Raw genomic sequence first — 10561 nt, forward strand, 5'->3', positions numbered from 1 at the left:
GCACCGAGGGGCACAGCCCCGGAGGGCGGACAGAGCCCGCAGCGAAGCCTGCACTTCTTCCAGTGCTAGCCGGCCCCCGTCCTCCAAGCGCTCCAGTGCCGGTGTCTTGCGGGGCTACCCACAGGCTTTACCGGCAGGAGCAGCCTCTGAGCCACGGGCTGACTTTTGGGCTTGCTAACTAAACGGAGACGTTTGTCAGCTGCCGCCTCCAGCTGCGGGCATCACGCCGCAGAAAAAGCGCTCGGCAAAGCTCTGCCACGGACACGAGCGCTGCAGGTGGTGCCGATAGGTCTGGGCTCTCCTGGCTGCTGGGCACGAGTTACTGCCCGTCAATCAAACCAGCCCTTCTCTGTCACCAGCAGTCAGCTGCCGCCTTGGACCTCAGACAGGCCCGGATCTCACCTAAGAGGTAGTTTTACTTGCAGAAGGGGAAGACGAATTAAAATGAAAGGATTTGCTACATTAGGGGTGCCAGAGCTAGGCAAGATGCCAGCTTTCTGACTTTCACAGTACTTAGCGGTAGCTTGCTCTTTGCTGGCACCGAGACTTGGCTTCTCTTAGAGCCTGAGTGCTTAGCAAGGTAGTAAATCAGGCCCGTTACAATAATTCACACACACTTAGCGACAACTTGTTAAAAAAAAACATCACTTCACAGGGCAAGTCACCATAGCGCAGTGGTAGGTGGCAGCATGAGAGAGAAAATGAGTTGGTGTGCAGGAGCCAACTGAAATCCAAAGACCATGAAGAGGGGAAGGATTACTGGCAAGGAATTACAGCAAATGACATCTATATGGGTAGAAGGAGAGGCCTAGAGAATTTGTATTATTTTGTTTGTTTGGGTTTTTTTAACTCATAAAAGTGCTATTGTTTGTATTTTATTTTATTTGTTTTTAAGTAATTGGTGTCCCTCCTTCATGATTCCAAAGAAAAGGTTACCAGTCCCACCTCTCAGTATGCTGAGACTTTGTGCTCTTTTCCATTTCCTCCTGTGGAGCAGTTGAATTGAAGGGGTCTATTCAGTCTCTTCTGCTCTGTGTCTCTCACGCTGCTCCACGCTGCCCCTGCCCAGGGCCGCAGCCCGGGCACAGCAGCGCTGCTGCAGGAGGAGCTTTCTGCTCTTTGATCTGGGCTCCTCTTGGTGCCCACGATGGCACTGCTGCAGGCAAGCTGCTTCTCTGTTGTTTATTTCTGGTTTGTCATTTACATGCCACTCTGGCATTGCCTTTCCTAGGTGTCATTTCTGGGCAGCAATTGCAGTGCAGGTATGTCCACTTAATACCCTACTGCATTCAGGGATCTAGCCAGAGTTGGTGATCTGGAGTAGCTCTCACTCTGACTTAAAGCACACTAGGAAACACTTTAGGAAGCAGGTCCTGATATAGAAGTTGTGTTCCCTCCTCAAAATCCATCTTCCTTTTCTTGCAGCTGAATATCCTATACCATATCTTCTCATCTGGTTTTTTCCTCTTAGCATAATCTGCAGTGTTCCAAGTATGCTCTAGCACCTTGGGTCAAGCAAGACAAGTGTTCAGATTTCTTTGACAGTTGGAAAGTAGAATTGTTTCTGCAAGTATTTGCTCGCTCATTCACAAAAATACAAAAAATAAATTTGGGTACCAAAAAGATAAATAATTGCAGCTGCATCTGGACTGAATGAAAGTAGAAATTTTTAAAAATATTTTTTAAAAGAATGTTAAAAAAATGTTATGTCTCTTTATTTGTTTGAGATTGAGGGAGGCAGGGGGAAATATGTCTTTTCCCCTCATCATTCTTTCAGGTATCCGGAATAATTTCCAGCTTGGAAGAGTTCCTTATTTCTGCTGGAATCCTTAACAAAACATTCCGTGGGTTTGCTCCAAAGCTTCAGCTGTGCTGGTTAGATCCCAACCAAAGACTGGTTAAAAAAGCACCCAGTGCTGAAAGGGAAATACTTCTTCCTACTACCATACTCAGACTTGAATTCTGTCAATTCTCATCAGGGCTTCTAATTGGAGCTGGAATACTCATGGGGAAATGTTGTTTAATTATTTAGTATTAAAGAGGCCTATGGAAATGTGCATGTTTTTGTGGTATAGGTATAGATTTGAGATGAAGAGCTTTAATGTCATTGGATGGTAGTGGTGTGTACTGTGAACCTGACAACTACAACTACCTGCTTGCTCTTGTTTTGCTTGGCTTCTTTTCTTTTATTTCCTCTCTCATTTCTTCCTGGTATTCACCATGTGAGTTGTTCTTTGTTTCAATGGAACAGTAAGAATTGTGTAAGCTTAAAGGAAGTGCTGTACTTAATTCTTGCAGAGAAAAATGTTATTGGGCCGAGCTCCTGTGTGCTACTGCTAACTTTGAGTGCTACTCAAAGTATCCTCACTGCCAGGACAGTTGGCACCTTATTAAAAGCCTTTGCAGAGAAGCCAAAACTCACAGGGGCCAGAGCCTCTTCTTGAATAAATTGGAATAGCTTTTAATGACTCAGGGAGATGTAAGTGACCTATGAGAGCTGAGATCCTGGCCCTAATACACCTAGCAAGCCAGTATCTCTCAGAGAAAGGAGCTTGGTTTGTCTCACCAACACAGCGGTAACTTTTCTAGCTGAGCTGTAATGAGTCTAGAACAAGCACTGACTCAGCTCTTGCTGAGTTACTGGTGGTCTACACTGCTGTCTTCCTGACTTGATGAATGAGATCAGCAGTGTCTCAGAAGTGATTCATGACCTGGGGCCAAAGCAAGATATTGGTAGTGTGTGTTGTGTGGGCCCCTTGTGGAAGTGTCCATCCTTACATTCCTGCTGAGGTGTGTGAGCTTCTCTGCTATATATGGGAAGAACACTCCTTGTTTAGTCATAGAAAAGAACTGACACTCAAAGAATCCAGTTTCCTGTGGATTTTAGACATATCCAAAAGTAATGGATAAAAACCTTCATCGTAAACCAGCAAGTAAACAGGGGTTTTTGCTTGCTATTTCAAACCTAAGCAGGCAAACAATAATAGGTGAGGGAAAGAGATGTGCATGTTGGTTTCAAGATGGTATACTAACATAGCAGGCCTGGTATTCTTGTGCAGGTACTCTCCTGTTTATTCCATTGCAGATGATTATATGAAAAAATGCGCTAATTTAAGTAGCATTGTGCTTCATATCAAGCCTTACAAAGTAGTAACAGAAAAAAGCTGAGGTTATTCTGAGTTGAGTTAAGTTTCTCTTAAAATGTAATGGAAAATCAAGTTTAAAGCTGTGCTTCACGTTGGCAAGATTCTGTTTAATTAAGGAATTTTAATCTCTCTCTTATTTGAGTTTTAGAATTAATGTCTGTGTGATGGAGATTGGAAAATATTGTACTTACTGAAAAAGCAGTATTTTATATTTTTATTGACAGAACATCAACTTTTTAATATACAGATTTCCATCAGCTGAATGCGAGAAAATTAATTAGGGAAAAGTGCTTATTTTCTTATTTTGAGGCCGGATTTTTTTTTTTTTTTGAAAATGAAGTATTTCAGGGTTTTTTACATTCTAAATATTGCTTGATCTAAGAATAATTTGAAAATCCTCATAAATAGGACATTAGAAAGTCAAATGAATAAATGAGTTCAAGAGAAAATCTTTAAGCATCTAAGTAATTCAAAAGTCTTGGGTTCTGCTCTGAAAAGTATGATGTCCTGTATGTTGAAAATGTTTCTTGTTTGGCATATACTGCATGTAGAGTCAGGTTGTGGGCTTGTAATGATGTCCACACCTAGGAGCCATGGTCACCCACCAGCATTCCACTCAGCTATGTGATGCAGACAGAGAACAAAAAATATGTTTTCTGGCCTCAAAACACCTACATGTATAATGCAATCCATATGTGACTATTTTTCAAAAGCTATTTAGAAAAGCTTGTTTTATTAGGATGAAGTTTGATTGCTGAACAAATATAAACTTTTATGCCAAATGAAGAAATATCATATGTCAAGCTAAACTTTTTAAACTCTTTTTCACAATTTTTTGTGTTGCAATTACATCTTATGTACAATTGCATCTTATGTACTTAATGACTATAAAAGAATTTGCCAAGAAAATGAAAGTCATAAAATCCCTCTGTCCTCGTGCATTTGCTTTTCTTTTTCTTTTGTCTCCTGAAGCTGTAGGAGGTGTTTGCTGACATGCTTTGCTTTCAGGGCACTTCTGGAGCAAGATGATGCGAGAAGTGACTCAGCTAAGCAAACTGAGTTTGTATGAATATCAGAAGCCCTTACAGCATGAAGCTCTAACTGGGAATTATGAAAAGAGGCATTAAGGAGCTCAATGTGTTATTTACATACATATTTCAATATATGACAGCTATGAAATATAATTATGCTGCAAAACTGAAAAACTCCTTTCCTGAACCTTACTGCATCCCAACATCTCAGACAGATTTCATACACTTTTAAGACACAAACAGATATCTCATACACAGTTCGGGCAAAATAGTCCCTTTTACTTTTTTCTTGCTGTGATGCAGGGCAGCCTGCTGTGTGACCACCTGTGTTCCAGGGTGTTACCTGTGGGGGATGCGGTACAACACAGTGGAGCACAGAGTGTCACTCTGGAGGGTAAGGTAGCTGGTGGGGAGACAAGAGATCTGTCTAGGCTTTTTTTCTGACTCTGCCACTTATGTCTGTAGTGAAACAAAAGAAGAGTAAGAGACAGGAAAGCTATTTTATTATGTAAGGAGATTTGCAAGGCGTTTATTTTAGTTTGTTTTGTTGTGGGTTGGTTTGCTTTTGGTTTTTTATTCCATTGCCCTCAATTTCAAAATTGAAATCTTATCTGTTCTTTTTGCTTTTCCTGGCAATAGCCATGTAAAAACAGAATACCAGAAAAAAAAAAAATGTAGCTTTGCAGGAATGAAAGAGCTGAAGCTTTTTTTTTGTCTGATTTTTGTTTGAGACAACAACTTAGAATTTCTGCATTTTCTAGCTGAAATCCAGTGTCACAAAAAAAAAGCTGCCATATTTCAGGAAGGAAAGAACACTGTTTAACAGTTGTACTGCTGCAGCATCAGTTGCTGCACTTCTCAGAGAGAATACTAATGGAGGTGGGAAAAAACAAAACTCTTCCTCACTGCCATTTTTATTTAGATAGTCTCTCTGTCAAGAACAGGTATGAGGGACCTTCATCCTTTACTTTATTTCAATCACACCAATTTTCTCTTGACTCCATTTCCCCACCTATAAAACTGCAGTAGGGAACAGAGTTTTCAAAGGAATAATTTTAGCCTAAGTCCTTAGAGCTGATTGGGTACCAAACTTGTGAAATAAGCAATTTATAAGAGGAGTTGAAAGCTCAACATAATCTGGAAATATGAAACATACCTTTTTTAACTTTCACATGCTTTGTGTCAATGTGCTTGAATACATCATTTTGAAATTTCTAAATGCTTTTAATAGGGAAGAAGGCCGTTTAACTTCTCTAATTCTCCCCAATAAAAAAAAAGGATATTTCCAGTGAATATGCCAAGTTTTCACTGTCTTAGAGAAAAAAAAGTTTAAAGGCAGACAAAGAATTGTTTAACCAGTTGCCTTTTCCTAAAAGAATTGCTGGTTGACTTATATCATATTTTTCCTATATACATAAATGCAAACTGATAATTAAGTGCTTTGGTAAGAAAGGTGGATTTGTGCACATCATTTTTTTTGCTGAAATTAGATTCGGACCTGAATCCTGCAGGGGCTTGCCAGGTGCTTGACTTTGTTTTCAGTGGAACTATTCAGAGTGTATTATGTGAAGCACACACAACAATCCAAGAGACTTCAGTCAGGTGAGCCTTGCTAAAAGAAATTATTTATATATAGCGCTTTCCTCTGTTAAAGAACTTTCTAGTTATGGTGCATATTAAAATGCTAAACTTTATGGACTTCAGGATTAGAAATACAATAATAACAACACACAAAAATAGTCTATTTTTTAATCTGTATGGTTACCAAAAATTTACTCTTTCAAAAATTGCCAAAAAAAAAAAAATCACTTCTGGGAAACTACACACATGAGCCTAAGGCCAAATCTTTTTTTTTCTATTTCCAACAACTGCTCTGTTTTGCTTCTTCTGTTTCCTTGTCAGAAGGATCCTGTTTAGCTTGTTGGCTAAGGGCAGTTGGGTATTTATTCATTGATCTCTCATTTCTTGCATTATCTTGAATTCTAATTAGAGTTTTTTTGAGTCCTATTACTTAACTCTCCAAACATAGCTCCAGCAGACATCACTCTTCCTTTCTGTAGAGCTGTTCAGAGCCATGAAGGAGCTGTCATCTTACATTCTGGGACTGACCACACTGCCCAGCAGTTCTCTACTAGCTGCTTTCATTGGCAGTTTGATTGAATGTGATTGTTTCTCCCCCTCACAACATGTGATTCAAAGTGCCTGAAAAAGTGTTAAGTCACTTGATGTTCGGAGAGATTCTGTAAATAGGACTGGGAGCAGTACTCTAGGTGTTTGTAATTAATCAGGCTCCAAACACTTGGAGCTTTTGGATGCACTTATAAAAAGTCTAAAAAATGTAAACAGTTTTCTTTCCCCTCCCCAGGAAGTCTTAATGCACTAAAGACGTAAGCGAAGAAGTGAAATTGCCAGGGATCAAATCAATTACACTTCACATCAGACTGTGGCACGGCTTTTTGGTTCTCAACCAGATGGAACTAGACTTCTTGTGAAGGAGGTATTATTATTTCTTGTCAGGGTTTCAGAGTGAACGTAGGAATTCACAGTAAAAGAAATTGCCTTTTTTGTTTTTTTTTTTTTAATATACTAGAACACTTAGAGGAAAGACTCCTTGGGAGCTGATGTCTCTAAAAGTTTTCAGACACACTAAAAAAAAATCATCTTAGCCATTTCTTATTCTTCTGATGTGAAAAAAGAGAGAACATAAATGAACAGGATATTCTCCTGTGCTGCAAGGCAAAGAAGAAACCCTAATTATTAATATAGTAAGTTCTTGGATTCAGAGTTTATGGGTTCTTTTGGCTGTGCCTTTCTTATAGGCTGAAGTTTTTACATTAAGAAAGCTGTGATGTAAAAACTTATAAGAGACAAAGTACAGTGGTTTTTATCTTGATGCATTTAGCAATTGAGATAAATCCAGATGAGGGCATAGGCTATCTGGAGGCAGAAAGCATTTTTTTATCCTGTGGAGATCAGACAGCTTGTTTAGAAAGCCTCTGTGGATTAGGAGGGGAGGTGACTGCTGTAATCAGGTGTAACAAACCCACCTTTCCAGGTGAAAAAACCCCCCACCATAACCAAATGTGATTTGTTTGTTCCTAATTTAGAGAAGTACTTTGTAAAGCCAAGTACTTCTATGGCTTAGTCTTTGCAATCAAATTATTTGTTTGATTTGGAGTTCAGATCCCTCTTGCTTTGAGTACACTGCCACCAGCTTATGTAAAAGCTTTGAAAAACCCTTCAGTACTTGGACATGCACATTTTAATAGGGCAAATTCCACCTGGAACCACCTTGAAGAGAATTAGTCATGCTGGTGTGGATAAAAAGATTGTGCCTTAACTTAAGTGCTGAAAATGCTTATAATATGGCATGTCTTCCTGTAATGAGATGTCATGTTAGGAACACCAACAGGGTCTTGTGGGCTCACTGGAGGTCTTGGTCAGCAAATCCTATACATTACAATGATTGCAAGATTAAATTTGTCACTGGAATGCTAGTAGTGAGTAAGGAAGTGGAGTTTTTAAATGCTTCCTTTTCAACAGATGTAAAATGATCTAAAGATACTTTTGAAGTTACTAGAATAAAGAATGCACAGTCCAGCAAATGAACTCTTGTTAGTTTCCAAGTCTTGCTAAATGTAACATTCTTCAAGAATTTGGGTAGCAGCTAAATACATCTTTCCTGAAGAAAATAAACAATACATAAAAAGTGAGTGAAAGGAGGCTGGTGGTGTTTTAGGAATCAGAAAAGAGAAGGTGTCTGTCCACTCACTGGAGGTATTTAAACCAGCACCTCCAGAGGTGCAGCCTCTTAGCCATGAGAGCCTGTTTGTGTGAGACCTGAACCTCCCCTGCTGAAACTGTTCAACAATTCAGAAAACAATTAAATCAAGACAAGGAGCCAAAATTAGCCATCTACTCAGGAGGGTGGGGATCTATTCAGGAGGGTGAGGGTGGGTGGTTGGCTTGGTTTTGTCATCTCTCAGACTACTCTTGTATTTTTTTCAGGTGTCTGCCTAGCTACCCAAACACTCCTTGAGGATTAGCTAAAACCCAGTTACCCTGTCCTTCCTTGTGTTCAGCCTGTCATTGAACCACTAGGGTGACAAATCTGTGTTCATTCTTGATTGCCTTCTCTGGTGTCATTAGAGCTTTGATTCTTTTGCCATAACTCTTACAGACACTTTTCAGTTTTTTTAATTAAACTGTCTATGTCTGCTGTGGTATTTCGTGCAATGCCTGGTCCTGTAGACATGTGTGAGATGAGCAGTTGCCAGGCTTGCTCCCTCAGGGAATGTAGGGGAAGAATTGCCAAGTCTGTGGATTCAGGCTGGGTTTAGGACTGAGATAGGTGTAGAGCTGTGCAGGTTCACTGAGTCTCAGACAGTCCTAGGCATGTATAGGAGTTCAGGCACCTGAGGTACATGATTACAGGAAAGCATAGCTGTGCATAGGCTTTAGCTGCCTGAGGAATCAGGAAAGAAAAGCAGGGTGTGAGGAGCATGTGCTTGGGCTTTGGTATTTGCATTGGACACAAGTCCAGCTGTGGCTACTTAGGCCTTTACTGCAGCCAGCACTTCTTTGCAACTGTTCACCCATCTTTTAATTGGAAATTATTCGCAGTTTTGTAAACCTCCAGCTCAAGAACCTCCAGATGCACAACAGAATAGACACAAAGTGGTTTTTACAAGCAGCTGATATTTTAGGATAGTTTTATGAGGGCCTTATCTTCAACTTTGTGGATAGTTCTTGTTCTTTTAAAGGCTTAAATGTTGCTGCTGAGAATGTAAAAACACAGCAGGAAATAGTCAATGTGGTTAGAAATTAGAAATAATCTCAGCTACTAATTAATGTATTTTTAACTGAAAGAAATGTGTATCGTTATGGCACATATTGCTTGCCTGCTGGATAACTTCGTACTCAAGACACTACCTGAAAAGGAGCCTTCCAAGACACCACAACTTCAGAGCAGTAGCCACCAGAAAGGCTGCAGCAAAGCTGGAGGCACTGTGGGATTAGCAGGATGAAGCTATAAAGAATCAAAAGCAGGACATACTTTTCTTTTTTACCTGTGCACACACATACATTAGCCAGGCATGCAGAGTCCTGTGTCAGCGCAGTCATGGGGTTTGGGAATTCAGCCAATAGCCAGGGTCTGTGCACGAACTACAACAGCCATGCTTATCTGGTAGAACATTGACTTTTAAAGAATTTACTTAAATTCTTCTTTTTTTAAAAAAATTTGATCAATGGTTTATGCAGCATTAAAAATAGGTTTCTTCAAGTGCCTTAACACAGCTTTTAAGTCCATAGATCTTACAGCCATTGCACCACTCATTGGAATCAAAGTTTTGCAATTCTCTTAGTCACTGTTTGCACCATTAAGAAAGGAAAAAATAACCAATGATGAATTATGAGTGCTTCTCTGGATGGACTAACCTGCTCTTTCATTAGACTGTTTTGTCCATTTAGAAATGGACACTTTTAGAGAACTTTGGGGCATTAGAATATAGATATGGCACTGAAATAACTGCTAGAGTTTGGGGTTTTTTGTGTTTCTCAGAATAAAGAATTAGTTAAAAGATGTCTGAATTCAGTGTCAAAGCCATATGCACCTTTTGTGATCTACCAAATATGCCCAGATCCAAAAATCACTGTCATCTGTGATGGAGATCTTCAGTGCTTCCCAGGAAAGTAACACTGTCACACGGTGGTTAGGCTCAGAACAAAGATCTGGAGTAAAAGGAGTCAGTGTTTATACATTTAATGGTCTCTAGCTGAATTACACTGGTTAGGGAAGGAGACAAAGTTTGAGACTAGTAACAAGAAGCACATTACTTTTTTTCTGTGCTTCCTCCTTTGCCTCACTCAGTTTACCATGAAATTCAGCCACTGACTCACACCACTGTTTTTCTTGGAGAACAGAGTAGGATGAAGAAACAGTGATTAAATATAAAAGACAACCATGCATTGAATTAGGAGCTGCATTCTGTGTGTTTTGGTAACAGGCACTACAGGGGAAAATGAAAAAGAGGTGATTCAGGTCTACCTAATCTTTAAAGTCTGAAACTATTCTCAATTCCTACCATGTCTACCTCTGCCCCCCATACAAATACAGACCTCATTAATAAAATGGGATTTTTTAAAGCTCTTTAAGTTCCATTTGTTAATGCTACTGCCATGACACTCATATTTAATGTTTGTTATGCTCCCATGTGTTGAACACATGGTTAGCAGCTCTCCCAACCATCAGGACTCATGTAATCTCAGCAAAGCAGTCATCATCATAAATAAAGCAAACATGACAACTGAAACTACATGTTTCCTTCTCATGGTAAACTAGGATGGTAAACTGGAGCTCAATGCCATTCTTCACCCAACAGC

Source organism: Molothrus ater, chromosome 6, assembly GCF_012460135.2.
Source record: "Molothrus ater isolate BHLD 08-10-18 breed brown headed cowbird chromosome 6, BPBGC_Mater_1.1, whole genome shotgun sequence".
NCBI lineage: Eukaryota > Metazoa > Chordata > Aves > Passeriformes > Icteridae > Molothrus > Molothrus ater.